Source organism: Delphinapterus leucas, chromosome 19 (assembly GCF_059928025.1).
Source record: "Delphinapterus leucas isolate spDelLeu-1000000601 "Yukka" chromosome 19, BTC_Dleu_Yukka2, whole genome shotgun sequence".
Classification (NCBI taxonomy): Eukaryota; Metazoa; Chordata; class Mammalia; order Artiodactyla; family Monodontidae; genus Delphinapterus; species Delphinapterus leucas.
This window is the reverse complement of record NC_143147.1, coordinates 29542363-29569018: the sequence shown is the minus strand read 5'-3', so window position 1 is coordinate 29569018 and position 26656 is coordinate 29542363. Positions and strand designations below refer to the sequence as shown.

The 26656-nt window shown below is 77.1% G+C and overlaps 25 non-coding genes across 25 annotated transcripts; all 25 read right to left on the bottom strand.

The window, feature by feature from the left end:
• Window positions 1-777: 777 nt before the first annotated feature.
• LOC149746196 (5S ribosomal RNA) lies at window positions 778-896 on the bottom strand. The gene has a single exon (XR_016389295.1). It is a non-coding gene; the product is annotated as a 5S ribosomal RNA (ribosomal RNA).
• Window positions 897-1830: 934 nt separating this feature from the next.
• LOC149746195 (5S ribosomal RNA) lies at window positions 1831-1949 on the bottom strand. The gene has a single exon (XR_016390494.1). It is a non-coding gene; the product is annotated as a 5S ribosomal RNA (ribosomal RNA).
• A 934-nt stretch (window positions 1950-2883) lies between these two features.
• On the bottom strand, window positions 2884-3002 carry LOC149746194 (5S ribosomal RNA). The gene has a single exon (XR_016389294.1). It is a non-coding gene; the product is annotated as a 5S ribosomal RNA (ribosomal RNA).
• Window positions 3003-3936: 934 nt separating this feature from the next.
• LOC149746193 (5S ribosomal RNA) lies at window positions 3937-4055 on the bottom strand. Its single transcript, XR_016390493.1, has one exon. It is a non-coding gene; the product is annotated as a 5S ribosomal RNA (ribosomal RNA).
• A 934-nt stretch (window positions 4056-4989) lies between these two features.
• Window positions 4990-5108, bottom strand: LOC149746192 (5S ribosomal RNA). The gene has a single exon (XR_016390492.1). It is a non-coding gene; the product is annotated as a 5S ribosomal RNA (ribosomal RNA).
• A 934-nt stretch (window positions 5109-6042) lies between these two features.
• On the bottom strand, window positions 6043-6161 carry LOC149746191 (5S ribosomal RNA). Its single transcript, XR_016389293.1, has one exon. It is a non-coding gene; the product is annotated as a 5S ribosomal RNA (ribosomal RNA).
• A 934-nt stretch (window positions 6162-7095) lies between these two features.
• LOC149746190 (5S ribosomal RNA) lies at window positions 7096-7214 on the bottom strand. The gene has a single exon (XR_016390491.1). It is a non-coding gene; the product is annotated as a 5S ribosomal RNA (ribosomal RNA).
• Window positions 7215-8148: 934 nt separating this feature from the next.
• On the bottom strand, window positions 8149-8267 carry LOC149746189 (5S ribosomal RNA). Its single transcript, XR_016390490.1, has one exon. It is a non-coding gene; the product is annotated as a 5S ribosomal RNA (ribosomal RNA).
• A 934-nt stretch (window positions 8268-9201) lies between these two features.
• LOC149746188 (5S ribosomal RNA) lies at window positions 9202-9320 on the bottom strand. The gene has a single exon (XR_016389292.1). It is a non-coding gene; the product is annotated as a 5S ribosomal RNA (ribosomal RNA).
• A 934-nt stretch (window positions 9321-10254) lies between these two features.
• On the bottom strand, window positions 10255-10373 carry LOC149746187 (5S ribosomal RNA). The gene has a single exon (XR_016390489.1). It is a non-coding gene; the product is annotated as a 5S ribosomal RNA (ribosomal RNA).
• Window positions 10374-11307: 934 nt separating this feature from the next.
• On the bottom strand, window positions 11308-11426 carry LOC149746186 (5S ribosomal RNA). The gene has a single exon (XR_016389291.1). It is a non-coding gene; the product is annotated as a 5S ribosomal RNA (ribosomal RNA).
• Window positions 11427-12360: 934 nt separating this feature from the next.
• On the bottom strand, window positions 12361-12479 carry LOC149746185 (5S ribosomal RNA). The gene has a single exon (XR_016390488.1). It is a non-coding gene; the product is annotated as a 5S ribosomal RNA (ribosomal RNA).
• A 934-nt stretch (window positions 12480-13413) lies between these two features.
• Window positions 13414-13532, bottom strand: LOC149746184 (5S ribosomal RNA). Its single transcript, XR_016390487.1, has one exon. It is a non-coding gene; the product is annotated as a 5S ribosomal RNA (ribosomal RNA).
• Window positions 13533-14466: 934 nt separating this feature from the next.
• On the bottom strand, window positions 14467-14585 carry LOC149746183 (5S ribosomal RNA). Its single transcript, XR_016389290.1, has one exon. It is a non-coding gene; the product is annotated as a 5S ribosomal RNA (ribosomal RNA).
• Window positions 14586-15519: 934 nt separating this feature from the next.
• LOC149746182 (5S ribosomal RNA) lies at window positions 15520-15638 on the bottom strand. The gene has a single exon (XR_016390486.1). It is a non-coding gene; the product is annotated as a 5S ribosomal RNA (ribosomal RNA).
• Window positions 15639-16572: 934 nt separating this feature from the next.
• Window positions 16573-16691, bottom strand: LOC149746181 (5S ribosomal RNA). Its single transcript, XR_016389289.1, has one exon. It is a non-coding gene; the product is annotated as a 5S ribosomal RNA (ribosomal RNA).
• A 934-nt stretch (window positions 16692-17625) lies between these two features.
• LOC149746180 (5S ribosomal RNA) lies at window positions 17626-17744 on the bottom strand. The gene has a single exon (XR_016390485.1). It is a non-coding gene; the product is annotated as a 5S ribosomal RNA (ribosomal RNA).
• Window positions 17745-18678: 934 nt separating this feature from the next.
• Window positions 18679-18797, bottom strand: LOC149746179 (5S ribosomal RNA). The gene has a single exon (XR_016390484.1). It is a non-coding gene; the product is annotated as a 5S ribosomal RNA (ribosomal RNA).
• A 934-nt stretch (window positions 18798-19731) lies between these two features.
• Window positions 19732-19850, bottom strand: LOC149746178 (5S ribosomal RNA). The gene has a single exon (XR_016389288.1). It is a non-coding gene; the product is annotated as a 5S ribosomal RNA (ribosomal RNA).
• Window positions 19851-20784: 934 nt separating this feature from the next.
• LOC149746177 (5S ribosomal RNA) lies at window positions 20785-20903 on the bottom strand. Its single transcript, XR_016390483.1, has one exon. It is a non-coding gene; the product is annotated as a 5S ribosomal RNA (ribosomal RNA).
• Window positions 20904-21837: 934 nt separating this feature from the next.
• On the bottom strand, window positions 21838-21956 carry LOC149746176 (5S ribosomal RNA). Its single transcript, XR_016389287.1, has one exon. It is a non-coding gene; the product is annotated as a 5S ribosomal RNA (ribosomal RNA).
• Window positions 21957-22890: 934 nt separating this feature from the next.
• On the bottom strand, window positions 22891-23009 carry LOC149746175 (5S ribosomal RNA). Its single transcript, XR_016390482.1, has one exon. It is a non-coding gene; the product is annotated as a 5S ribosomal RNA (ribosomal RNA).
• A 934-nt stretch (window positions 23010-23943) lies between these two features.
• LOC149746174 (5S ribosomal RNA) lies at window positions 23944-24062 on the bottom strand. The gene has a single exon (XR_016389286.1). It is a non-coding gene; the product is annotated as a 5S ribosomal RNA (ribosomal RNA).
• Window positions 24063-24996: 934 nt separating this feature from the next.
• Window positions 24997-25115, bottom strand: LOC149746173 (5S ribosomal RNA). Its single transcript, XR_016390228.1, has one exon. It is a non-coding gene; the product is annotated as a 5S ribosomal RNA (ribosomal RNA).
• Window positions 25116-26049: 934 nt separating this feature from the next.
• LOC149746172 (5S ribosomal RNA) lies at window positions 26050-26168 on the bottom strand. Its single transcript, XR_016390481.1, has one exon. It is a non-coding gene; the product is annotated as a 5S ribosomal RNA (ribosomal RNA).
• Between the last annotated feature and the right edge of the window lie 488 nt (window positions 26169-26656).

The window sequence follows — 26656 nt, the reverse complement described above, 5'->3', positions numbered from 1 at the left end:
GTTTGGCCACCCCCTCCCAGCCGAGGGCGGGCGTGACCCAGCGAACCCTTCGGCGCTTGGCGCCCCGCCCAAGATCCGGCCCGTCGCTCACAGGGACGTGGCCCCGGAGGCTTCAGGGCCCGGGGCCCGCGGTCCCTTGGGCATCGCCCCTGCCCGCCCACGCGGCGCTAGGCGCCGCCCAGCCGCAGCCCGGGCCGGCCCTCCTGCCCGACAGCAGCTGGCCCGAAGCCACTGGGAGCCACCATCGTGTCGCCACGGCCCCTCAGCTCCGGCGAGGCCACCCTTTCCCGCACACCACCCGCCGAGCTCAGGAGCCCGCCCCTGGCGGCCGGCAGGCCCGGGGAAGCGGCCCCTGCCCTCGATCCCGCTCCCGCACCCGGCAGCGGCGGCGACACGGCGGGGGGCGGGGCTTTTGCCGGAGGGAGCTGTGGAGGGACACACCCACCGGCACACAGGTGGCGGCCCCGGGGCGGGGCGCCGGTGGGGGCGGCCAGGTGCAGGTCGAGGGGCTCGCTGGCCGAAGGGACGGCAACCGGGCCCGCGGCGGAGCCTGGGTCCGGGCCAGGCACCCCGGGGTCGTCTGGGGTGCGGCTGCCTTCCCGTGCCGCCTTCTGGCCGCCTGGCGGGCCGGGCCGGCGGGGAGCGCCCCCTCCGGCGCGCGCGCCGTGGTGGGAGGGGCCTGAGGAGGCGGGGCCTGCAGCGGGGCCCCGGCGCGGGCGGAGCCGGCGGCCACCGCCCGCGGGCGAGTTAAAGGAGAAGGCGGAGCGGGAGGCAAAAAGCCTACAGCACCCGGTATTCCCAGGCGGTCTCCCATCCAAGTACTAACCAGGCCCGACCCTGCTTAGCTTCCGAGATCAGACGAGATCGGGCGCGTTCAGGGTGGTATGGCCGTAGACGGGGGCGGGGACGGCGGGCTGCCTCTTGAGGCCCACTTTCGCTGGCGCTTGCGCCTCACCGCCAGCCTGGCGGTCAGCCCGCCCCGGCAGGACCCCGTCGCCCGCCCAGGCAGGGGGAACGGAGGTCTCGGGTACCGGGCGGTGGCGGAGGTGGAGGGTTTGGCCACCCCCTCCCAGCCGAGGGCGGGCGTGACCCAGCGAACCCTTCCGCGCTTGGCGCCTCGCCCAAGATCCGGCCCTTCGCTCACAGGGACGTGGCCCCGGAGGCTTCAGGGCCCGGGGCCCGCGGTCCCTTGGGCATCGCCCCTGCCCGCCCACGCGGCGCTAGGCGCCGCCCAGCCGCAGCCCGGGCCGGCCCTCCTGCCCGACAGCAGCTGGCCCGAAGCCACTGGGAGCCACCATCGTGTCGCCACGGCCCCTCAGCCCCGGCGAGGCCACCCTTGCCCGCACACCACCCGCCGGGCTCAGTAGCCCGCCCCTGGCGGCCGGCAGGCCCGGGGAAGCGGCCCCTGCCCTCGATCCCGCTCCCGCACCCGGCCGCGGCGGTGACACGGCTGGGGGCGGGGCTTTTGCCGGAGGGAGCTGTGGAGGGACACACCCACCGGCACACAGGTGGCGGCCCCGGGGCGGGGCGCCGGTGGGGGCGGCCAGGTGCAGGTCGAGGGGCTCGCTGGCCGAAGGGACGGCAACCGGGCCCGCGGCGGAGCCTGGGTCCGGGCCAGGCACCCCGGGGTCGTCTGGGGTGCGGCTGCCTTCCAGGGCCGCCTTCTGGCCGCCTGGCGGGCCGGGCCGGCGGGGAGCGCCCCCTCCGGCGCGCGCGCCGTGGTGGGAGGGGCCTGAGGAGGCGGGGCCTGCAGCGGGGCCCCGGCGCGGGCGGAGCCGGCGGCCACCGCCCGCGGGCGAGTTAAAGGAGAAGGCGGAGCGGGAGGCAAAAAGCCTACAGCACCCGGTATTCCCAGGCGGTCTCCCATCCAAGTACTAACCAGGCCCGACCCTGCTTAGCTTCCGAGATCAGACGAGATCGGGCGCGTCCAGGGTGGTATGGCCGTAGACGGGGGCGGGGACGGCGGGCTGCCTCTTGAGGCCCACTTTCGCTGGCGCTTGCGCCTCACCGCCAGCCTGGCGGTCAGCCCGCCCCGGCAGGACCCCGTCGCCCGCCCAGGCAGGGGGAACGGAGGTCTCGGGTACCGGGCGGTGGCGGAGGCGGAGGGTTTGGCCACCCCCTCCCAGCCGAGGGCGGGCGTGACCCAGCGAACCCTTCGGCGCTTGGCGCCCCGCCCAAGATCCGGCCCGTCGCTCACAGGGACGTGGCCCCGGAGGCTTCAGGGCCCGGGGCCCGCGGTCCCTTGGGCATCGCCCCTGCCCGCCCACGCGGCGCTAGGCGCCGCCCAGCCGCAGCCCGGGCCGGCCCTCCTGCCCGACAGCAGCTGGCCCGAAGCCACTGGGAGCCACCATCGTGTCGCCACGGCCCCTCAGCCCCGGCGAGGCCACCCTTGCCCGCACACCACCCGCCGAGCTCAGGAGCCCGCCCCTGGCGGCCGGCAGGCCCGGGGAAGCGGCCCCTGCCCTCGATCCCGCTCCCGCACCCGGCCGCGGCGGCGACACGGCGGGGGGCGGGGCTTTTGCCGGAGGGAGCTGTGGAGGGACACACCCACCGGCACACAGGTGGCGGCCCCGGGGCGGGGCGCCGGTGGGGGCGGCCAGGTGCAGGTCGAGGGGCTCGCTGGCCGAAGGGACGGCAACCGGGCCCGCGGCGGAGCCTGGGTCCGGGCCAGGCACCCCGGGGTCGTCTGGGGTGCGGCTTCCTTCCAGGGCCGCCTTCTGGCCGCCTGGCGGGCCGGGCCGGCGGGGAGCGCCCCCTCCGGCGCGGGCGCCGTGGTGGGAGGGGCCTGAGGAGGCGGGGCCTGCAGCGGGGCCCCGGCGCGGGCGGAGCCGGCGGCCACCGCCCGCGGGCGAGTTAAAGGAGAAGGCGGAGCGGGAGGCAAAAAGCCTACAGCACCCGGTATTCCCAGGCGGTCTCCCATCCAAGTACTAACCAGGCCCGACCCTGCTTAGCTTCCGAGATCAGACGAGATCGGGCGCGTTCAGGGTGGTATGGCCGTAGACGGGGGCGGGGACGCCGGGCTGCCTCTTGAGGCCCACTTTCGCTGGCGCTTGCGCCTCACCGCCAGCCTGGCGGTCAGCCCGCCCCGGCAGGACCCCGTCGCCCGCCCAGGCAGGGGGAACGGAGGTCTCGGGTACCGGGCGGTGGCGGAGGTGGAGGGTTTGGCCACCCCCTCCCAGCCGAGGGCGGGCGTGACCCAGCGAACCCTTCCGCGCTTGGCGCCTCGCCCAAGATCCGGCCCTTCGCTCACAGGGACGTGGCCCCGGAGGCTTCAGGGCCCGGGGCCCGCGGTCCCTTGGGCATCGCCCCTGCCCGCCCACGCGGCGCTAGGCGCCGCCCAGCCGCAGCCCGGGCCGGCCCTCCTGCCCGACAGCAGCTGGCCCGAAGCCACTGGGAGCCACCATCGTGTCGCCACGGCCCCTCAGCCCCGGCGAGGCCACCCTTGCCCGCACACCACCCGCCGGGCTCAGTAGCCCGCCCCTGGCGGCCGGCAGGCCCGGGGAAGCGGCCCCTGCCCTCGATCCCGCTCCCGCACCCGGCCGCGGCGGTGACACGGCTGGGGGCGGGGCTTTTGCCGGAGGGAGCTGTGGAGGGACACACCCACCGGCACACAGGTGGCGGCCCCGGGGCGGGGCGCCGGTGGGGGCGGCCAGGTGCAGGTCGAGGGGCTCGCTGGCCGAAGGGACGGCAACCGGGCCCGCGGCGGAGCCTGGGTCCGGGCCAGGCACCCCGGGGTCGTCTGGGGTGCGGCTGCCTTCCAGGGCCGCCTTCTGGCCGCCTGGCGGGCCGGGCCGGCGGGGAGCGCCCCCTCCGGCGCGCGCGCCGTGGTGGGAGGGGCCTGAGGAGGCGGGGCCTGCAGCGGGGCCCCGGCGCGGGCGGAGCCGGCGGCCACCGCCCGCGGGCGAGTTAAAGGAGAAGGCGGAGCGGGAGGCAAAAAGCCTACAGCACCCGGTATTCCCAGGCGGTCTCCCATCCAAGTACTAACCAGGCCCGACCCTGCTTAGCTTCCGAGATCAGACGAGATCGGGCGCGTCCAGGGTGGTATGGCCGTAGACGGGGGCGGGGACGGCGGGCTGCCTCTTGAGGCCCACTTTCGCTGGCGCTTGCGCCTCACCGCCAGCCTGGCGGTCAGCCCGCCCCGGCAGGACCCCGTCGCCCGCCCAGGCAGGGGGAACGGAGGTCTCGGGTACCGGGCGGTGGCGGAGGCGGAGGGTTTGGCCACCCCCTCCCAGCCGAGGGCGGGCGTGACCCAGCGAACCCTTCGGCGCTTGGCGCCCCGCCCAAGATCCGGCCCGTCGCTCACAGGGACGTGGCCCCGGAGGCTTCAGGGCCCGGGGCCCGCGGTCCCTTGGGCATCGCCCCTGCCCGCCCACGCGGCGCTAGGCGCCGCCCAGCCGCAGCCCGGGCCGGCCCTCCTGCCCGACAGCAGCTGGCCCGAAGCCACTGGGAGCCACCATCGTGTCGCCACGGCCCCTCAGCTCCGGCGAGGCCACCCTTGCCCGCACACCACCCGCCGAGCTCAGGAGCCCGCCCCTGGCGGCCGGCAGGCCCGGGGAAGCGGCCCCTGCCCTCGATCCCGCTCCCGCACCCGGCAGCGGCGGCGACACGGCGGGGGGCGGGGCTTTTGCCGGAGGGAGCTGTGGAGGGACACACCCACCGGCACACAGGTGGCGGCCCCGGGGCGGGGCGCCGGTGGGGGCGGCCAGGTGCAGGTCGAGGGGCTCGCTGGCCGAAGGGACGGCAACCGGGCCCGCGGCGGAGCCTGGGTCCGGGCCAGGCACCCCGGGGTCGTCTGGGGTGCGGCTGCCTTCCAGGGCCGCCTTCTGGCCGCCTGGCGGGCCGGGCCGGCGGGGAGCGCCCCCTCCGGCGCGCGCGCCGTGGTGGGAGGGGCCTGAGGAGGCGGGGCCTGCAGCGGGGCCCCGGCGCGGGCGGAGCCGGCGGCCACCGCCCGCGGGCGAGTTAAAGGAGAAGGCGGAGCGGGAGGCAAAAAGCCTACAGCACCCGGTATTCCCAGGCGGTCTCCCATCCAAGTACTAACCAGGCCCGACCCTGCTTAGCTTCCGAGATCAGACGAGATCGGGCGCGTCCAGGGTGGTATGGCCGTAGACGGGGGCGGGGACGGCGGGCTGCCTCTTGAGGCCCACTTTCGCTGGCGCTTGCGCCTCACCGCCAGCCTGGCGGTCAGCCCGCCCCGGCAGGACCCCGTCGCCCGCCCAGGCAGGGGGAACGGAGGTCTCGGGTACCGGGCGGTGGCGGAGGCGGAGGGTTTGGCCACCCCCTCCCAGCCGAGGGCGGGCGTGACCCAGCGAACCCTTCGGCGCTTGGCGCCCCGCCCAAGATCCGGCCCGTCGCTCACAGGGACGTGGCCCCGGAGGCTTCAGGGCCCGGGGCCCGCGGTCCCTTGGGCATCGCCCCTGCCCGCCCACGCGGCGCTAGGCGCCGCCCAGCCGCAGCCCGGGCCGGCCCTCCTGCCCGACAGCAGCTGGCCCGAAGCCACTGGGAGCCACCATCGTGTCGCCACGGCCCCTCAGCCCCGGCGAGGCCACCCTTGCCCGCACACCACCCGCCGAGCTCAGGAGCCCGCCCCTGGCGGCCGGCAGGCCCGGGGAAGCGGCCCCTGCCCTCGATCCCGCTCCCGCACCCGGCCGCGGCGGCGACACGGCGGGGGGCGGGGCTTTTGCCGGAGGGAGCTGTGGAGGGACACACCCACCGGCACACAGGTGGCGGCCCCGGGGCGGGGCGCCGGTGGGGGCGGCCAGGTGCAGGTCGAGGGGCTCGCTGGCCGAAGGGACGGCAACCGGGCCCGCGGCGGAGCCTGGGTCCGGGCCAGGCACCCCGGGGTCGTCTGGGGTGCGGCTTCCTTCCAGGGCCGCCTTCTGGCCGCCTGGCGGGCCGGGCCGGCGGGGAGCGCCCCCTCCGGCGCGGGCGCCGTGGTGGGAGGGGCCTGAGGAGGCGGGGCCTGCAGCGGGGCCCCGGCGCGGGCGGAGCCGGCGGCCACCGCCCGCGGGCGAGTTAAAGGAGAAGGCGGAGCGGGAGGCAAAAAGCCTACAGCACCCGGTATTCCCAGGCGGTCTCCCATCCAAGTACTAACCAGGCCCGACCCTGCTTAGCTTCCGAGATCAGACGAGATCGGGCGCGTTCAGGGTGGTATGGCCGTAGACGGGGGCGGGGACGCCGGGCTGCCTCTTGAGGCCCACTTTCGCTGGCGCTTGCGCCTCACCGCCAGCCTGGCGGTCAGCCCGCCCCGGCAGGACCCCGTCGCCCGCCCAGGCAGGGGGAACGGAGGTCTCGGGTACCGGGCGGTGGCGGAGGTGGAGGGTTTGGCCACCCCCTCCCAGCCGAGGGCGGGCGTGACCCAGCGAACCCTTCCGCGCTTGGCGCCTCGCCCAAGATCCGGCCCTTCGCTCACAGGGACGTGGCCCCGGAGGCTTCAGGGCCCGGGGCCCGCGGTCCCTTGGGCATCGCCCCTGCCCGCCCACGCGGCGCTAGGCGCCGCCCAGCCGCAGCCCGGGCCGGCCCTCCTGCCCGACAGCAGCTGGCCCGAAGCCACTGGGAGCCACCATCGTGTCGCCACGGCCCCTCAGCCCCGGCGAGGCCACCCTTGCCCGCACACCACCCGCCGGGCTCAGTAGCCCGCCCCTGGCGGCCGGCAGGCCCGGGGAAGCGGCCCCTGCCCTCGATCCCGCTCCCGCACCCGGCCGCGGCGGTGACACGGCTGGGGGCGGGGCTTTTGCCGGAGGGAGCTGTGGAGGGACACACCCACCGGCACACAGGTGGCGGCCCCGGGGCGGGGCGCCGGTGGGGGCGGCCAGGTGCAGGTCGAGGGGCTCGCTGGCCGAAGGGACGGCAACCGGGCCCGCGGCGGAGCCTGGGTCCGGGCCAGGCACCCCGGGGTCGTCTGGGGTGCGGCTGCCTTCCAGGGCCGCCTTCTGGCCGCCTGGCGGGCCGGGCCGGCGGGGAGCGCCCCCTCCGGCGCGCGCGCCGTGGTGGGAGGGGCCTGAGGAGGCGGGGCCTGCAGCGGGGCCCCGGCGCGGGCGGAGCCGGCGGCCACCGCCCGCGGGCGAGTTAAAGGAGAAGGCGGAGCGGGAGGCAAAAAGCCTACAGCACCCGGTATTCCCAGGCGGTCTCCCATCCAAGTACTAACCAGGCCCGACCCTGCTTAGCTTCCGAGATCAGACGAGATCGGGCGCGTCCAGGGTGGTATGGCCGTAGACGGGGGCGGGGACGGCGGGCTGCCTCTTGAGGCCCACTTTCGCTGGCGCTTGCGCCTCACCGCCAGCCTGGCGGTCAGCCCGCCCCGGCAGGACCCCGTCGCCCGCCCAGGCAGGGGGAACGGAGGTCTCGGGTACCGGGCGGTGGCGGAGGCGGAGGGTTTGGCCACCCCCTCCCAGCCGAGGGCGGGCGTGACCCAGCGAACCCTTCGGCGCTTGGCGCCCCGCCCAAGATCCGGCCCGTCGCTCACAGGGACGTGGCCCCGGAGGCTTCAGGGCCCGGGGCCCGCGGTCCCTTGGGCATCGCCCCTGCCCGCCCACGCGGCGCTAGGCGCCGCCCAGCCGCAGCCCGGGCCGGCCCTCCTGCCCGACAGCAGCTGGCCCGAAGCCACTGGGAGCCACCATCGTGTCGCCACGGCCCCTCAGCTCCGGCGAGGCCACCCTTGCCCGCACACCACCCGCCGAGCTCAGGAGCCCGCCCCTGGCGGCCGGCAGGCCCGGGGAAGCGGCCCCTGCCCTCGATCCCGCTCCCGCACCCGGCAGCGGCGGCGACACGGCGGGGGGCGGGGCTTTTGCCGGAGGGAGCTGTGGAGGGACACACCCACCGGCACACAGGTGGCGGCCCCGGGGCGGGGCGCCGGTGGGGGCGGCCAGGTGCAGGTCGAGGGGCTCGCTGGCCGAAGGGACGGCAACCGGGCCCGCGGCGGAGCCTGGGTCCGGGCCAGGCACCCCGGGGTCGTCTGGGGTGCGGCTGCCTTCCAGGGCCGCCTTCTGGCCGCCTGGCGGGCCGGGCCGGCGGGGAGCGCCCCCTCCGGCGCGCGCGCCGTGGTGGGAGGGGCCTGAGGAGGCGGGGCCTGCAGCGGGGCCCCGGCGCGGGCGGAGCCGGCGGCCACCGCCCGCGGGCGAGTTAAAGGAGAAGGCGGAGCGGGAGGCAAAAAGCCTACAGCACCCGGTATTCCCAGGCGGTCTCCCATCCAAGTACTAACCAGGCCCGACCCTGCTTAGCTTCCGAGATCAGACGAGATCGGGCGCGTCCAGGGTGGTATGGCCGTAGACGGGGGCGGGGACGGCGGGCTGCCTCTTGAGGCCCACTTTCGCTGGCGCTTGCGCCTCACCGCCAGCCTGGCGGTCAGCCCGCCCCGGCAGGACCCCGTCGCCCGCCCAGGCAGGGGGAACGGAGGTCTCGGGTACCGGGCGGTGGCGGAGGCGGAGGGTTTGGCCACCCCCTCCCAGCCGAGGGCGGGCGTGACCCAGCGAACCCTTCGGCGCTTGGCGCCCCGCCCAAGATCCGGCCCGTCGCTCACAGGGACGTGGCCCCGGAGGCTTCAGGGCCCGGGGCCCGCGGTCCCTTGGGCATCGCCCCTGCCCGCCCACGCGGCGCTAGGCGCCGCCCAGCCGCAGCCCGGGCCGGCCCTCCTGCCCGACAGCAGCTGGCCCGAAGCCACTGGGAGCCACCATCGTGTCGCCACGGCCCCTCAGCTCCGGCGAGGCCACCCTTTCCCGCACACCACCCGCCGAGCTCAGGAGCCCGCCCCTGGCGGCCGGCAGGCCCGGGGAAGCGGCCCCTGCCCTCGATCCCGCTCCCGCACCCGGCAGCGGCGGCGACACGGCGGGGGGCGGGGCTTTTGCCGGAGGGAGCTGTGGAGGGACACACCCACCGGCACACAGGTGGCGGCCCCGGGGCGGGGCGCCGGTGGGGGCGGCCAGGTGCAGGTCGAGGGGCTCGCTGGCCGAAGGGACGGCAACCGGGCCCGCGGCGGAGCCTGGGTCCGGGCCAGGCACCCCGGGGTCGTCTGGGGTGCGGCTGCCTTCCCGTGCCGCCTTCTGGCCGCCTGGCGGGCCGGGCCGGCGGGGAGCGCCCCCTCCGGCGCGCGCGCCGTGGTGGGAGGGGCCTGAGGAGGCGGGGCCTGCAGCGGGGCCCCGGCGCGGGCGGAGCCGGCGGCCACCGCCCGCGGGCGAGTTAAAGGAGAAGGCGGAGCGGGAGGCAAAAAGCCTACAGCACCCGGTATTCCCAGGCGGTCTCCCATCCAAGTACTAACCAGGCCCGACCCTGCTTAGCTTCCGAGATCAGACGAGATCGGGCGCGTTCAGGGTGGTATGGCCGTAGACGGGGGCGGGGACGGCGGGCTGCCTCTTGAGGCCCACTTTCGCTGGCGCTTGCGCCTCACCGCCAGCCTGGCGGTCAGCCCGCCCCGGCAGGACCCCGTCGCCCGCCCAGGCAGGGGGAACGGAGGTCTCGGGTACCGGGCGGTGGCGGAGGTGGAGGGTTTGGCCACCCCCTCCCAGCCGAGGGCGGGCGTGACCCAGCGAACCCTTCCGCGCTTGGCGCCTCGCCCAAGATCCGGCCCTTCGCTCACAGGGACGTGGCCCCGGAGGCTTCAGGGCCCGGGGCCCGCGGTCCCTTGGGCATCGCCCCTGCCCGCCCACGCGGCGCTAGGCGCCGCCCAGCCGCAGCCCGGGCCGGCCCTCCTGCCCGACAGCAGCTGGCCCGAAGCCACTGGGAGCCACCATCGTGTCGCCACGGCCCCTCAGCCCCGGCGAGGCCACCCTTGCCCGCACACCACCCGCCGGGCTCAGTAGCCCGCCCCTGGCGGCCGGCAGGCCCGGGGAAGCGGCCCCTGCCCTCGATCCCGCTCCCGCACCCGGCCGCGGCGGTGACACGGCTGGGGGCGGGGCTTTTGCCGGAGGGAGCTGTGTAGGGACACACCCACCGGCACACAGGTGGCGGCCCCGGGGCGGGGCGCCGGTGGGGGCGGCCAGGTGCAGGTCGAGGGGCTCGCTGGCCGAAGGGACGGCAACCGGGCCCGCGGCGGAGCCTGGGTCCGGGCCAGGCACCCCGGGGTCGTCTGGGGTGCGGCTGCCTTCCAGGGCCGCCTTCTGGCCGCCTGGCGGGCCGGGCCGGCGGGGAGCGCCCCCTCCGGCGCGCGCGCCGTGGTGGGAGGGGCCTGAGGAGGCGGGGCCTGCAGCGGGGCCCCGGCGCGGGCGGAGCCGGCGGCCACCGCCCGCGGGCGAGTTAAAGGAGAAGGCGGAGCGGGAGGCAAAAAGCCTACAGCACCCGGTATTCCCAGGCGGTCTCCCATCCAAGTACTAACCAGGCCCGACCCTGCTTAGCTTCCGAGATCAGACGAGATCGGGCGCGTCCAGGGTGGTATGGCCGTAGACGGGGGCGGGGACGGCGGGCTGCCTCTTGAGGCCCACTTTCGCTGGCGCTTGCGCCTCACCGCCAGCCTGGCGGTCAGCCCGCCCCGGCAGGACCCCGTCGCCCGCCCAGGCAGGGGGAACGGAGGTCTCGGGTACCGGGCGGTGGCGGAGGCGGAGGGTTTGGCCACCCCCTCCCAGCCGAGGGCGGGCGTGACCCAGCGAACCCTTCGGCGCTTGGCGCCCCGCCCAAGATCCGGCCCGTCGCTCACAGGGACGTGGCCCCGGAGGCTTCAGGGCCCGGGGCCCGCGGTCCCTTGGGCATCGCCCCTGCCCGCCCACGCGGCGCTAGGCGCCGCCCAGCCGCAGCCCGGGCCGGCCCTCCTGCCCGACAGCAGCTGGCCCGAAGCCACTGGGAGCCACCATCGTGTCGCCACGGCCCCTCAGCCCCGGCGAGGCCACCCTTGCCCGCACACCACCCGCCGAGCTCAGGAGCCCGCCCCTGGCGGCCGGCAGGCCCGGGGAAGCGGCCCCTGCCCTCGATCCCGCTCCCGCACCCGGCCGCGGCGGCGACACGGCGGGGGGCGGGGCTTTTGCCGGAGGGAGCTGTGGAGGGACACACCCACCGGCACACAGGTGGCGGCCCCGGGGCGGGGCGCCGGTGGGGGCGGCCAGGTGCAGGTCGAGGGGCTCGCTGGCCGAAGGGACGGCAACCGGGCCCGCGGCGGAGCCTGGGTCCGGGCCAGGCACCCCGGGGTCGTCTGCGGTGCGGCTTCCTTCCAGGGCCGCCTTCTGGCCGCCTGGCGGGCCGGGCCGGCGGGGAGCGCCCCCTCCGGCGCGGGCGCCGTGGTGGGAGGGGCCTGAGGAGGCGGGGCCTGCAGCGGGGCCCCGGCGCGGGCGGAGCCGGCGGCCACCGCCCGCGGGCGAGTTAAAGGAGAAGGCGGAGCGGGAGGCAAAAAGCCTACAGCACCCGGTATTCCCAGGCGGTCTCCCATCCAAGTACTAACCAGGCCCGACCCTGCTTAGCTTCCGAGATCAGACGAGATCGGGCGCGTTCAGGGTGGTATGGCCGTAGACGGGGGCGGGGACGCCGGGCTGCCTCTTGAGGCCCACTTTCGCTGGCGCTTGCGCCTCACCGCCAGCCTGGCGGTCAGCCCGCCCCGGCAGGACCCCGTCGCCCGCCCAGGCAGGGGGAACGGAGGTCTCGGGTACCGGGCGGTGGCGGAGGTGGAGGGTTTGGCCACCCCCTCCCAGCCGAGGGCGGGCGTGACCCAGCGAACCCTTCCGCGCTTGGCGCCTCGCCCAAGATCCGGCCCTTCGCTCACAGGGACGTGGCCCCGGAGGCTTCAGGGCCCGGGGCCCGCGGTCCCTTGGGCATCGCCCCTGCCCGCCCACGTGGCGCTAGGCGCCGCCCAGCCGCAGCCCGGGCCGGCCCTCCTGCCCGACAGCAGCTGGCCCGAAGCCACTGGGAGCCACCATCGTGTCGCCACGGCCCCTCAGCCCCGGCGAGGCCACCCTTGCCCGCACACCACCCGCCGAGCTCAGGAGCCCGCCCCTGGCGGCCGGCAGGCCCGGGGAAGCGGCCCCTGCCCTCGATCCCGCTCCCGCACCCGGCAGCGGCGGCGACACGGCGGGGGGCGGGGCTTTTGCCGGAGGGAGCTGTGGAGGGACACACCCACCGGCACACAGGTGGCGGCCCCGGGGCGGGGCGCCGGTGGGGGCGGCCAGGTGCAGGTCGAGGGGCTCGCTGGCCGAAGGGACGGCAACCGGGCCCGCGGCGGAGCCTGGGTCCGGGCCAGGCACCCCGGGGTCGTCTGGGGTGCGGCTGCCTTCCAGGGCCGCCTTCTGGCCGCCTGGCGGGCCGGGCCGGCGGGGAGCGCCCCCTCCGGCGCGCGCGCCGTGGTGGGAGGGGCCTGAGGAGGCGGGGCCTGCAGCGGGGCCCCGGCGCGGGCGGAGCCGGCGGCCACCGCCCGCGGGCGAGTTAAAGGAGAAGGCGGAGCGGGAGGCAAAAAGCCTACAGCACCCGGTATTCCCAGGCGGTCTCCCATCCAAGTACTAACCAGGCCCGACCCTGCTTAGCTTCCGAGATCAGACGAGATCGGGCGCGTCCAGGGTGGTATGGCCGTAGACGGGGGCGGGGACGGCGGGCTGCCTCTTGAGGCCCACTTTCGCTGGCGCTTGCGCCTCACCGCCAGCCTGGCGGTCAGCCCGCCCCGGCAGGACCCCGTCGCCCGCCCAGGCAGGGGGAACGGAGGTCTCGGGTACCGGGCGGTGGCGGAGGCGGAGGGTTTGGCCACCCCCTCCCAGCCGAGGGCGGGCGTGACCCAGCGAACCCTTCGGCGCTTGGCGCCCCGCCCAAGATCCGGCCCGTCGCTCACAGGGACGTGGCCCCGGAGGCTTCAGGGCCCGGGGCCCGCGGTCCCTTGGGCATCGCCCCTGCCCGCCCACGCGGCGCTAGGCGCCGCCCAGCCGCAGCCCGGGCCGGCCCTCCTGCCCGACAGCAGCTGGCCCGAAGCCACTGGGAGCCACCATCGTGTCGCCACGGCCCCTCAGCCCCGGCGAGGCCACCCTTGCCCGCACACCACCCGCCGAGCTCAGGAGCCCGCCCCTGGCGGCCGGCAGGCCCGGGGAAGCGGCCCCTGCCCTCGATCCCGCTCCCGCACCCGGCAGCGGCGGCGACACGGCGGGGGGCGGGGCTTTTGCCGGAGGGAGCTGTGGAGGGACACACCCACCGGCACACAGGTGGCGGCCCCGGGGCGGGGCGCCGGTGGGGGCGGCCAGGTGCAGGTCGAGGGGCTCGCTGGCCGAAGGGACGGCAACCGGGCCCGCGGCGGAGCCTGGGTCCGGGCCAGGCACCCCGGGGTCGTCTGGGGTGCGGCTGCCTTCCAGGGCCGCCTTCTGGCCGCCTGGCGGGCCGGGCCGGCGGGGAGCGCCCCCTCCGGCGCGCGCGCCGTGGTGGGAGGGGCCTGAGGAGGCGGGGCCTGCAGCGGGGCCCCGGCGCGGGCGGAGCCGGCGGCCACCGCCCGCGGGCGAGTTAAAGGAGAAGGCGGAGCGGGAGGCAAAAAGCCTACAGCACCCGGTATTCCCAGGCGGTCTCCCATCCAAGTACTAACCAGGCCCGACCCTGCTTAGCTTCCGAGATCAGACGAGATCGGGCGCGTCCAGGGTGGTATGGCCGTAGACGGGGGCGGGGACGGCGGGCTGCCTCTTGAGGCCCACTTTCGCTGGCGCTTGCGCCTCACCGCCAGCCTGGCGGTCAGCCCGCCCCGGCAGGACCCCGTCGCCCGCCCAGGCAGGGGGAACGGAGGTCTCGGGTACCGGGCGGTGGCGGAGGCGGAGGGTTTGGCCACCCCCTCCCAGCCGAGGGCGGGCGTGACCCAGCGAACCCTTCGGCGCTTGGCGCCCCGCCCAAGATCCGGCCCGTCGCTCACAGGGACGTGGCCCCGGAGGCTTCAGGGCCCGGGGCCCGCGGTCCCTTGGGCATCGCCCCTGCCCGCCCACGCGGCGCTAGGCGCCGCCCAGCCGCAGCCCGGGCCGGCCCTCCTGCCCGACAGCAGCTGGCCCGAAGCCACTGGGAGCCACCATCGTGTCGCCACGGCCCCTCAGCCCCGGCGAGGCCACCCTTGCCCGCACACCACCCGCCGAGCTCAGGAGCCCGCCCCTGGCGGCCGGCAGGCCCGGGGAAGCGGCCCCTGCCCTCGATCCCGCTCCCGCACCCGGCCGCGGCGGCGACACGGCGGGGGGCGGGGCTTTTGCCGGAGGGAGCTGTGGAGGGACACACCCACCGGCACACAGGTGGCGGCCCCGGGGCGGGGCGCCGGTGGGGGCGGCCAGGTGCAGGTCGAGGGGCTCGCTGGCCGAAGGGACGGCAACCGGGCCCGCGGCGGAGCCTGGGTCCGGGCCAGGCACCCCGGGGTCGTCTGCGGTGCGGCTTCCTTCCAGGGCCGCCTTCTGGCCGCCTGGCGGGCCGGGCCGGCGGGGAGCGCCCCCTCCGGCGCGGGCGCCGTGGTGGGAGGGGCCTGAGGAGGCGGGGCCTGCAGCGGGGCCCCGGCGCGGGCGGAGCCGGCGGCCACCGCCCGCGGGCGAGTTAAAGGAGAAGGCGGAGCGGGAGGCAAAAAGCCTACAGCACCCGGTATTCCCAGGCGGTCTCCCATCCAAGTACTAACCAGGCCCGACCCTGCTTAGCTTCCGAGATCAGACGAGATCGGGCGCGTTCAGGGTGGTATGGCCGTAGACGGGGGCGGGGACGCCGGGCTGCCTCTTGAGGCCCACTTTCGCTGCCGCTTGCGCCTCACCGCCAGCCTGGCGGTCAGCCCGCCCCGGCAGGACCCCGTCGCCCGCCCAGGCAGGGGGAACGGAGGTCTCGGGTACCGGGCGGTGGCGGAGGTGGAGGGTTTGGCCACCCCCTCCCAGCCGAGGGCGGGCGTGACCCAGCGAACCCTTCCGCGCTTGGCGCCTCGCCCAAGATCCGGCCCTTCGCTCACAGGGACGTGGCCCCGGAGGCTTCAGGGCCCGGGGCCCGCGGTCCCTTGGGCATCGCCCCTGCCCGCCCACGTGGCGCTAGGCGCCGCCCAGCCGCAGCCCGGGCCGGCCCTCCTGCCCGACAGCAGCTGGCCCGAAGCCACTGGGAGCCACCATCGTGTCGCCACGGCCCCTCAGCCCCGGCGAGGCCACCCTTGCCCGCACACCACCCGCCGGGCTCAGTAGCCCGCCCCTGGCGGCCGGCAGGCCCGGGGAAGCGGCCCCTGCCCTCGATCCCGCTCCCGCACCCGGCCGCGGCGGTGACTCGGCTGGGGGCGGGGCTTTTGCCGGAGGGAGCTGTGGAGGGACACACCCACCGGCACACAGGTGGCGGCCCCAGGGCGGGGCGCCGGTGGGGGCGGCCAGGTGCAGGTCGAGGGGCTCGCTGGCCGAAGGGACGGCAACCGGGCCCGCGGCGGAGCCTGGGTCCGGGCCAGGCACCCCGGGGTCGTCTGGGGTGCGGCTGCCTTCCAGGGCCGCCTTCTGGCCGCCTGGCGGGCCGGGCCGGCGGGGAGCGCCCCCTCCGGCGCGCGCGCCGTGGTGGGAGGGGCCTGAGGAGGCGGGGCCTGCAGCGGGGCCCCGGCGCGGGCGGAGCCGGCGGCCACCGCCCGCGGGCGAGTTAAAGGAGAAGGCGGAGCGGGAGGCAAAAAGCCTACAGCACCCGGTATTCCCAGGCGGTCTCCCATCCAAGTACTAACCAGGCCCGACCCTGCTTAGCTTCCGAGATCAGACGAGATCGGGCGCGTCCAGGGTGGTATGGCCGTAGACGGGGGCGGGGACGGCGGGCTGCCTCTTGAGGCCCACTTTCGCTGGCGCTTGCGCCTCACCGCCAGCCTGGCGGTCAGCCCGCCCCGGCAGGACCCCGTCGCCCGCCCAGGCAGGGGGAACGGAGGTCTCGGGTACCGGGCGGTGGCGGAGGCGGAGGGTTTGGCCACCCCCTCCCAGCCGAGGGCGGGCGTGACCCAGCGAACCCTTCGGCGCTTGGCGCCCCGCCCAAGATCCGGCCCGTCGCTCACAGGGACGTGGCCCCGGAGGCTTCAGGGCCCGGGGCCCGCGGTCCCTTGGGCATCGCCCCTGCCCGCCCACGCGGCGCTAGGCGCCGCCCAGCCGCAGCCCGGGCCGGCCCTCCTGCCCGACAGCAGCTGGCCCGAAGCCACTGGGAGCCACCATCGTGTCGCCACGGCCCCTCAGCTCCGGCGAGGCCACCCTTGCCCGCACACCACCCGCCGAGCTCAGGAGCCCGCCCCTGGCGGCCGGCAGGCCCGGGGAAGCGGCCCCTGCCCTCGATCCCGCTCCCGCACCCGGCAGCGGCGGCGACACGGCGGGGGGCGGGGCTTTTGCCGGAGGGAGCTGTGGAGGGACACACCCACCGGCACACAGGTGGCGGCCCCGGGGCGGGGCGCCGGTGGGGGCGGCCAGGTGCAGGTCGAGGGGCTCGCTGGCCGAAGGGACGGCAACCGGGCCCGCGGCGGAGCCTGGGTCCGGGCCAGGCACCCCGGGGTCGTCTGGGGTGCGGCTGCCTTCCCGTGCCGCCTTCTGGCCGCCTGGCGGGCCGGGCCGGCGGGGAGCGCCCCCTCCGGCGCGCGCGCCGTGGTGGGAGGGGCCTGAGGAGGCGGGGCCTGCAGCGGGGCCCCGGCGCGGGCGGAGCCGGCGGCCACCGCCCGCGGGCGAGTTAAAGGAGAAGGCGGAGCGGGAGGCAAAAAGCCTACAGCACCCGGTATTCCCAGGCGGTCTCCCATCCAAGTACTAACCAGGCCCGACCCTGCTTAGCTTCCGAGATCAGACGAGATCGGGCGCGTTCAGGGTGGTATGGCCGTAGACGGGGGCGGGGACGGCGGGCTGCCTCTTGAGGCCCACTTTCGCTGGCGCTTGCGCCTCACCGCCAGCCTGGCGGTCAGCCCGCCCCGGCAGGACCCCGTCGCCCGCCCAGGCAGGGGGAACGGAGGTCTCGGGTACCGGGCGGTGGCGGAGGTGGAGGGTTTGGCCACCCCCTCCCAGCCGAGGGCGGGCGTGACCCAGCGAACCCTTCCGCGCTTGGCGCCTCGCCCAAGATCCGGCCCTTCGCTCACAGGGACGTGGCCCCGGAGGCTTCAGGGCCCGGGGCCCGCGGTCCCTTGGGCATCGCCCCTGCCCGCCCACGCGGCGCTAGGCGCCGCCCAGCCGCAGCCCGGGCCGGCCCTCCTGCCCGACAGCAGCTGGCCCGAAGCCACTGGGAGCCACCATCGTGTCGCCACGGCCCCTCAGCCCCGGCGAGGCCACCCTTGCCCGCACACCACCCGCCGGGCTCAGTAGCCCGCCCCTGGCGGCCGGCAGGCCCGGGGAAGCGGCCCCTGCCCTCGATCCCGCTCCCGCACCCGGCCGCGGCGGTGACACGGCTGGGGGCGGGGCTTTTGCCGGAGGGAGCTGTGGAGGGACACACCCACCGGCACACAGGTGGCGGCCCCGGGGCGGGGCGCCGGTGGGGGCGGCCAGGTGCAGGTCGAGGGGCTCGCTGGCCGAAGGGACGGCAACCGGGCCCGCGGCGGAGCCTGGGTCCGGGCCAGGCACCCCGGGGTCGTCTGGGGTGCGGCTGCCTTCCAGGGCCGCCTTCTGGCCGCCTGGCGGGCCGGGCCGGCGGGGAGCGCCCCCTCCGGCGCGCGCGCCGTGGTGGGAGGGGCCTGAGGAGGCGGGGCCTGCAGCGGGGCCCCGGCGCGGGCGGAGCCGGCGGCCACCGCCCGCGGGCGAGTTAAAGGAGAAGGCGGAGCGGGAGGCAAAAAGCCTACAGCACCCGGTATTCCCAGGCGGTCTCCCATCCAAGTACTAACCAGGCCCGACCCTGCTTAGCTTCCGAGATCAGACGAGATCGGGCGCGTCCAGGGTGGTATGGCCGTAGACGGGGGCGGGGACGGCGGGCTGCCTCTTGAGGCCCACTTTCGCTGGCGCTTGCGCCTCACCGCCAGCCTGGCGGTCAGCCCGCCCCGGCAGGACCCCGTCGCCCGCCCAGGCAGGGGGAACGGAGGTCTCGGGTACCGGGCGGTGGCGGAGGCGGAGGGTTTGGCCACCCCCTCCCAGCCGAGGGCGGGCGTGACCCAGCGAACCCTTCGGCGCTTGGCGCCCCGCCCAAGATCCGGCCCGTCGCTCACAGGGACGTGGCCCCGGAGGCTTCAGGGCCCGGGGCCCGCGGTCCCTTGGGCATCGCCCCTGCCCGCCCACGCGGCGCTAGGCGCCGCCCAGCCGCAGCCCGGGCCGGCCCTCCTGCCCGATAGCAGCTGGCCCGAAGCCACTGGGAGCCACCATCGTGTCGCCACGGCCCCTCAGCTCCGGCGAGGCCACCCTTGCCCGCACACCACCCGCCGAGCTCAGGAGCCCGCCCCTGGCGGCCGGCAGGCCCGGGGAAGCGGCCCCTGCCCTCGATCCCGCTCCCGCACCCGGCAGCGGCGGCGACACGGCGGGGGGCGGGGCTTTTGCCGGAGGGAGCTGTGGAGGGACACACCCACCGGCACACAGGTGGCGGCCCCGGGGCGGGGCGCCGGTGGGGGCGGCCAGGTGCAGGTCGAGGGGCTCGCTGGCCGAAGGGACGGCAACCGGGCCCGCGGCGGAGCCTGGGTCCGGGCCAGGCACCCCGGGGTCGTCTGGGGTGCGGCTGCCTTCCAGGGCCGCCTTCTGGCCGCCTGGCGGGCCGGGCCGGCGGGGAGCGCCCCCTCCGGCGCGCGCGCCGTGGTGGGAGGGGCCTGAGGAGGCGGGGCCTGCAGCGGGGCCCCGGCGCGGGCGGAGCCGGCGGCCACCGCCCGCGGGCGAGTTAAAGGAGAAGGCGGAGCGGGAGGCAAAAAGCCTACAGCACCCGGTATTCCCAGGCGGTCTCCCATCCAAGTACTAACCAGGCCCGACCCTGCTTAGCTTCCGAGATCAGACGAGATCGGGCGCGTCCAGGGTGGTATGGCCGTAGACGGGGGCGGGGACGGCGGGCTGCCTCTTGAGGCCCACTTTCGCTGGCGCTTGCGCCTCACCGCCAGCCTGGCGGTCAGCCCGCCCCGGCAGGACCCCGTCGCCCGCCCAGGCAGGGGGAACGGAGGTCTCGGGTACCGGGCGGTGGCGGAGGCGGAGGGTTTGGCCACCCCCTCCCAGCCGAGGGCGGGCGTGACCCAGCGAACCCTTCGGCGCTTGGCGCCCCGCCCAAGATCCGGCCCGTCGCTCACAGGGACGTGGCCCCGGAGGCTTCAGGGCCCGGGGCCCGCGGTCCCTTGGGCATCGCCCCTGCCCGCCCACGCGGCGCTAGGCGCCGCCCAGCCGCAGCCCGGGCCGGCCCTCCTGCCCGACAGCAGCTGGCCCGAAGCCACTGGGAGCCACCATCGTGTCGCCACGGCCCCTCAGCTCCGGCGAGGCCACCCTTTCCCGCACACCACCCGCCGAGCTCAGGAGCCCGCCCCTGGCGGCCGGCAGGCCCGGGGAAGCGGCCCCTGCCCTCGATCCCGCTCCCGCACCCGGCAGCGGCGGCGACACGGCGGGGGGCGGGGCTTTTGCCGGAGGGAGCTGTGGAGGGACACACCCACCGGCACACAGGTGGCGGCCCCGGGGCGGGGCGCCGGTGGGGGCGGCCAGGTGCAGGTCGAGGGGCTCGCTGGCCGAAGGGACGGCAACCGGGCCCGCGGCGGAGCCTGGGTCCGGGCCAGGCACCCCGGGGTCGTCTGGGGTGCGGCTGCCTTCCCGTGCCGCCTTCTGGCCGCCTGGCGGGCCGGGCCGGCGGGGAGCGCCCCCTCCGGCGCGCGCGCCGTGGTGGGAGGGGCCTGAGGAGGCGGGGCCTGCAGCGGGGCCCCGGCGCGGGCGGAGCCGGCGGCCACCGCCCGCGGGCGAGTTAAAGGAGAAGGCGGAGCGGGAGGCAAAAAGCCTACAGCACCCGGTATTCCCAGGCGGTCTCCCATCCAAGTACTAACCAGGCCCGACCCTGCTTAGCTTCCGAGATCAGACGAGATCGGGCGCGTTCAGGGTGGTATGGCCGTAGACGGGGGCGGGGACGGCGGGCTGCCTCTTGAGGCCCACTTTCGCTGGCGCTTGCGCCTCACCGCCAGCCTGGCGGTCAGCCCGCCCCGGCAGGACCCCGTCGCCCGCCCAGGCAGGGGGAACGGAGGTCTCGGGTACCGGGCGGTGGCGGAGGTGGAGGGTTTGGCCACCCCCTCCCAGCCGAGGGCGGGCGTGACCCAGCGAACCCTTCCGCGCTTGGCGCCTCGCCCAAGATCCGGCCCTTCGCTCACAGGGACGTGGCCCCGGAGGCTTCAGGGCCCGGGGCCCGCGGTCCCTTGGGCATCGCCCCTGCCCGCCCACGCGGCGCTAGGCGCCGCCCAGCCGCAGCCCGGGCCGGCCCTCCTGCCCGACAGCAGCTGGCCCGAAGCCACTGGGAGCCACCATCGTGTCGCCACGGCCCCTCAGCCCCGGCGAGGCCACCCTTGCCCGCACACCACCCGCCGGGCTCAGTAGCCCGCCCCTGGCGGCCGGCAGGCCCGGGGAAGCGGCCCCTGCCCTCGATCCCGCTACCGCACCCGGCCGCGGCGGTGACACGGCTGGGGGCGGGGCTTTTGCCGGAGGGAGCTGTGGAGGGACACACCCACCGGCACACAGGTGGCGGCCCCGGGGCGGGGCGCCGGTGGGGGCGGCCAGGTGCAGGTCGAGGGGCTCGCTGGCCGAAGGGACGGCAACCGGGCCCGCGGCGGAGCCTGGGTCCGGGCCAGGCACCCCGGGGTCGTCTGGGGTGCGGCTGCCTTCCAGGGCCGCCTTCTGGCCGCCTGGCGGGCCGGGCCGGCGGGGAGCGCCCCCTCCGGCGCGCGCGCCGTGGTGGGAGGGGCCTGAGGAGGCGGGGCCTGCAGCGGGGCCCCGGCGCGGGCGGAGCCGGCGGCCACCGCCCGCGGGCGAGTTAAAGGAGAAGGCGGAGCGGGAGGCAAAAAGCCTACAGCACCCGGTATTCCCAGGCGGTCTCCCATCCAAGTACTAACCAGGCCCGACCCTGCTTAGCTTCCGAGATCAGACGAGATCGGGCGCGTCCAGGGTGGTATGGCCGTAGACGGGGGCGGGGACGGCGGGCTGCCTCTTGAGGCCCACTTTCGCTGGCGCTTGCGCCTCACCGCCAGCCTGGCGGTCAGCCCGCCCCGGCAGGACCCCGTCGCCCGCCCAGGCAGGGGGAACGGAGGTCTCGGGTACCGGGCGGTGGCGGAGGCGGAGGGTTTGGCCACCCCCTCCCAGCCGAGGGCGGGCGTGACCCAGCGAACCCTTCGGCGCTTGGCGCCCCGCCCAAGATCCGGCCCGTCGCTCACAGGGACGTGGCCCCGGAGGCTTCAGGGCCCGGGGCCCGCGGTCCCTTGGGCATCGCCCCTGCCCGCCCACGCGGCGCTAGGCGCCGCCCAGCCGCAGCCCGGGCCGGCCCTCCTGCCCGACAGCAGCTGGCCCGAAGCCACTGGGAGCCACCATCGTGTCGCCACGGCCCCTCAGCCCCGGCGAGGCCACCCTTGCCCGCACACCACCCGCCGAGCTCAGGAGCCCGCCCCTGGCGGCCGGCAGGCCCGGGGAAGCGGCCCCTGCCCTCGATCCCGCTCCCGCACCCGGCCGCGGCGGCGACACGGCGGGGGGCGGGGCTTTTGCCGGAGGGAGCTGTGGAGGGACACACCCACCGGCACACAGGTGGCGGCCCCGGGGCGGGGCGCCGGTGGGGGCGGCCAGGTGCAGGTCGAGGGGCTCGCTGGCCGAAGGGACGGCAACCGGGCCCGCGGCGGAGCCTGGGTCCGGGCCAGGCACCCCGGGGTCGTCTGGGGTGCGGCTTCCTTCCAGGGCCGCCTTCTGGCCGCCTGGCGGGCCGGGCCGGCGGGGAGCGCCCCCTCCGGCGCGGGCGCCGTGGTGGGAGGGGCCTGAGGAGGCGGGGCCTGCAGCGGGGCCCCGGCGCGGGCGGAGCCGGCGGCCACCGCCCGCGGGCGAGTTAAAGGAGAAGGCGGAGCGGGAGGCAAAAAGCCTACAGCACCCGGTATTCCCAGGCGGTCTCCCATCCAAGTACTAACCAGGCCCGACCCTGCTTAGCTTCCGAGATCAGACGAGATCGGGCGCGTTCAGGGTGGTATGGCCGTAGACGGGGGCGGGGACGCCGGGCTGCCTCTTGAGGCCCACTTTCGCTGGCGCTTGCGCCTCACCGCCAGCCTGGCGGTCAGCCCGCCCCGGCAGGACCCCGTCGCCCGCCCAGGCAGGGGGAACGGAGGTCTCGGGTACCGGGCGGTGGCGGAGGTGGAGGGTTTGGCCACCCCCTCCCAGCCGAGGGCGGGCGTGACCCAGCGAACCCTTCCGCGCTTGGCGCCTCGCCCAAGATCCGGCCCTTCGCTCACAGGGACGTGGCCCCGGAGGCTTCAGGGCCCGGGGCCCGCGGTCCCTTGGGCATCGCCCCTGCCCGCCCACGTGGCGCTAGGCGCCGCCCAGCCGCAGCCCGGGCCGGCCCTCCTGCCCGACAGCAGCTGGCCCGAAGCCACTGGGAGCCACCATCGTGTCGCCACGGCCCCTCAGCCCCGGCGAGGCCACCCTTGCCCGCACACCACCCGCCGGGCTCAGTAGCCCGCCCCTGGCGGCCGGCAGGCCCGGGGAAGCGGCCCCTGCCCTCGATCCCGCTCCCGCACCCGGCCGCGGCGGTGACTCGGCTGGGGGCGGGGCTTTTGCCGGAGGGAGCTGTGGAGGGACACACCCACCGGCACACAGGTGGCGGCCCCAGGGCGGGGCGCCGGTGGGGGCGGCCAGGTGCAGGTCGAGGGGCTCGCTGGCCGAAGGGACGGCAACCGGGCCCGCGGCGGAGCCTGGGTCCGGGCCAGGCACCCCGGGGTCGTCTGGGGTGCGGCTGCCTTCCAGGGCCGCCTTCTGGCCGCCTGGCGGGCCGGGCCGGCGGGGAGCGCCCCCTCCGGCGCGCGCGCCGTGGTGGGAGGGGCCTGAGGAGGCGGGGCCTGCAGCGGGGCCCCGGCGCGGGCGGAGCCGGCGGCCACCGCCCGCGGGCGAGTTAAAGGAGAAGGCGGAGCGGGAGGCAAAAAGCCTACAGCACCCGGTATTCCCAGGCGGTCTCCCATCCAAGTACTAACCAGGCCCGACCCTGCTTAGCTTCCGAGATCAGACGAGATCGGGCGCGTCCAGGGTGGTATGGCCGTAGACGGGGGCGGGGACGGCGGGCTGCCTCTTGAGGCCCACTTTCGCTGGCGCTTGCGCCTCACCGCCAGCCTGGCGGTCAGCCCGCCCCGGCAGGACCCCGTCGCCCGCCCAGGCAGGGGGAACGGAGGTCTCGGGTACCGGGCGGTGGCGGAGGCGGAGGGTTTGGCCACCCCCTCCCAGCCGAGGGCGGGCGTGACCCAGCGAACCCTTCGGCGCTTGGCGCCCCGCCCAAGATCCGGCCCGTCGCTCACAGGGACGTGGCCCCGGAGGCTTCAGGGCCCGGGGCCCGCGGTCCCTTGGGCATCGCCCCTGCCCGCCCACGCGGCGCTAGGCGCCGCCCAGCCGCAGCCCGGGCCGGCCCTCCTGCCCGACAGCAGCTGGCCCGAAGCCACTGGGAGCCACCATCGTGTCGCCACGGCCCCTCAGCTCCGGCGAGGCCACCCTTGCCCGCACACCACCCGCCGAGCTCAGGAGCCCGCCCCTGGCGGCCAGCAGGCCCGGGGAAGCGGCCCCTGCCCTCGATCCCGCTCCCGCACCCGGCAGCGGCGGCGACACGGCGGGGGGCGGGGCTTTTGCCGGAGGGAGCTGTGGAGGGACACACCCACCGGCACACAGGTGGCGGCCCCGGGGCGGGGCGCCGGTGGGGGCGGCCAGGTGCAGGTCGAGGGGCTCGCTGGCCGAAGGGACGGCAACCGGGCCCGCGGCGGAGCCTGGGTCCGGGCCAGGCACCCCGGGGTCGTCTGGGGTGCGGCTGCCTTCCCGTGCCGCCTTCTGGCCGCCTGGCGGGCCGGGCCGGCGGGGAGCGCCCCCTCCGGCGCGCGCGCCGTGGTGGGAGGGGCCTGAGGAGGCGGGGCCTGCAGCGGGGCCCCGGCGCGGGCGGAGCCGGCGGCCACCGCCCGCGGGCGAGTTAAAGGAGAAGGCGGAGCGGGAGGCAAAAAGCCTACAGCACCCGGTATTCCCAGGCGGTCTCCCATCCAAGTACTAACCAGGCCCGACCCTGCTTAGCTTCCGAGATCAGACGAGATCGGGCGCGTTCAGGGTGGTATGGCCGTAGACGGGGGCGGGGACGGCGGGCTGCCTCTTGAGGCCCACTTTCGCTGGCGCTTGCGCCTCACCGCCAGCCTGGCGGTCAGCCCGCCCCGGCAGGACCCCGTCGCCCGCCCAGGCAGGGGGAACGGAGGTCTCGGGTACCGGGCGGTGGCGGAGGTGGAGGGTTTGGCCACCCCCTCCCAGCCGAGGGCGGGCGTGACCCAGCGAACCCTTCCGCGCTTGGCGCCTCGCCCAAGATCCGGCCCTTCGCTCACAGGGACGTGGCCCCGGAGGCTTCAGGGCCCGGGGCCCGCGGTCCCTTGGGCATCGCCCCTGCCCGCCCACGCGGCGCTAGGCGCCGCCCAGCCGCAGCCCGGGCCGGCCCTCCTGCCCGACAGCAGCTGGCCCGAAGCCACTGGGAGCCACCATCGTGTCGCCACGGCCCCTCAGCCCCGGCGAGGCCACCCTTGCCCGCACACCACCCGCCGGGCTCAGTAGCCCGCCCCTGGCGGCCGGCAGGCCCGGGGAAGCGGCCCCTGCCCTCGATCCCGCTCCCGCACCCGGCCGCGGCGGTGACACGGCTGGGGGCGGGGCTTTTGCCGGAGGGAGCTGTGGAGGGACACACCCACCGGCACACAGGTGGCGGCCCCGGGGCGGGGCGCCGGTGGGGGCGGCCAGGTGCAGGTCGAGGGGCTCGCTGGCCGAAGGGACGGCAACCGGGCCCGCGGCGGAGCCTGGGTCCGGGCCAGGCACCCCGGGGTCGTCTGGGGTGCGGCTGCCTTCCAGGGCCGCCTTCTGGCCGCCTGGCGGGCCGGGCCGGCGGGGAGCGCCCCCTCCGGCGCGCGCGCCGTGGTGGGAGGGGCCTGAGGAGGCGGGGCCTGCAGCGGGGCCCCGGCGCGGGCGGAGCCGGCGGCCACCGCCCGCGGGCGAGTTAAAGGAGAAGGCGGAGCGGGAGGCAAAAAGCCTACAGCACCCGGTATTCCCAGGCGTTCTCCCATCCAAGTACTAACCAGGCCCGACCCTGCTTAGCTTCCGAGATCAGACGAGATCGGGCGCGTCCAGGGTGGTATGGCCGTAGACGGGGGCGGGGACGGCGGGCTGCCTCTTGAGGCCCACTTTCGCTGGCGCTTGCGCCTCACCGCCAGCCTGGCGGTCAGCCCGCCCCGGCAGGACCCCGTCGCCCGCCCAGGCAGGGGGAACGGAGGTCTCGGGTACCGGGCGGTGGCGGAGGCGGAGGGTTTGGCCACCCCCTCCCAGCCGAGGGCGGGCGTGACCCAGCGAACCCTTCGGCGCTTGGCGCCCCGCCCAAGATCCGGCCCGTCGCTCACAGGGACGTGGCCCCGGAGGCTTCAGGGCCCGGGGCCCGCGGTCCCTTGGGCATCGCCCCTGCCCGCCCACGCGGCGCTAGGCGCCGCCCAGCCGCAGCCCGGGCCGGCCCTCCTGCCCGACAGCAGCTGGCCCGAAGCCACTGGGAGCCACCATCGTGTCGCCACGGCCCCTCAGCTCCGGCGAGGCCACCCTTGCCCGCACACCACCCGCCGAGCTCAGGAGCCCGCCCCTGGCGGCCGGCAGGCCCGGGGAAGCGGCCCCTGCCCTCGATCCCGCTCCCGCACCCGGCAGCGGCGGCGACACGGCGGGGGGCGGGGCTTTTGCCGGAGGGAGCTGTGGAGGGACACACCCACCGGCACACAGGTGGCGGCCCCGGGGCGGGGCGCCGGTGGGGGCGGCCAGGTGCAGGTCGAGGGGCTCGCTGGCCGAAGGGACGGCAACCGGGCCCGCGGCGGAGCCTGGGTCCGGGCCAGGCACCCCGGGGTCGTCTGGGGTGCGGCTGCCTTCCAGGGCCGCCTTCTGGCCGCCTGGCGGGCCGGGCCGGCGGGGAGCGCCCCCTCCGGCGCGCGCGCCGTGGTGGGAGGGGCCTGAGGAGGCGGGGCCTGCAGCGGGGCCCCGGCGCGGGCGGAGCCGGCGGCCACCGCCCGCGGGCGAGTTAAAGGAGAAGGCGGAGCGGGAGGCAAAAAGCCTACAGCACCCGGTATTCCCAGGCGGTCTCCCATCCAAGTACTAACCAGGCCCGACCCTGCTTAGCTTCCGAGATCAGACGAGATCGGGCGCGTCCAGGGTGGTATGGCCGTAGACGGGGGCGGGGACGGCGGGCTGCCTCTTGAGGCCCACTTTCGCTGGCGCTTGCGCCTCACCGCCAGCCTGGCGGTCAGCCCGCCCCGGCAGGACCCCGTCGCCCGCCCAGGCAGGGGGAACGGAGGTCTCGGGTACCGGGCGGTGGCGGAGGCGGAGGGTTTGGCCACCCCCTCCCAGCCGAGGGCGGGCGTGACCCAGCGAACCCTTCGGCGCTTGGCGCCCCGCCCAAGATCCGGCCCGTCGCTCACAGGGACGTGGCCCCGGAGGCTTCAGGGCCCGGGGCCCGCGGTCCCTTGGGCATCGCCCCTGCCCGCCCACGCGGCGCTAGGCGCCGCCCAGCCGCAGCCCGGGCCGGCCCTCCTGCCCGACAGCAGCTGGCCCGAAGCCACTGGGAGCCACCATCGTGTCGCCACGGCCCCTCAGCTCCGGCGAGGCCACCCTTTCCCGCACACCACCCGCCGAGCTCAGGAGCCCGCCCCTGGCGGCCG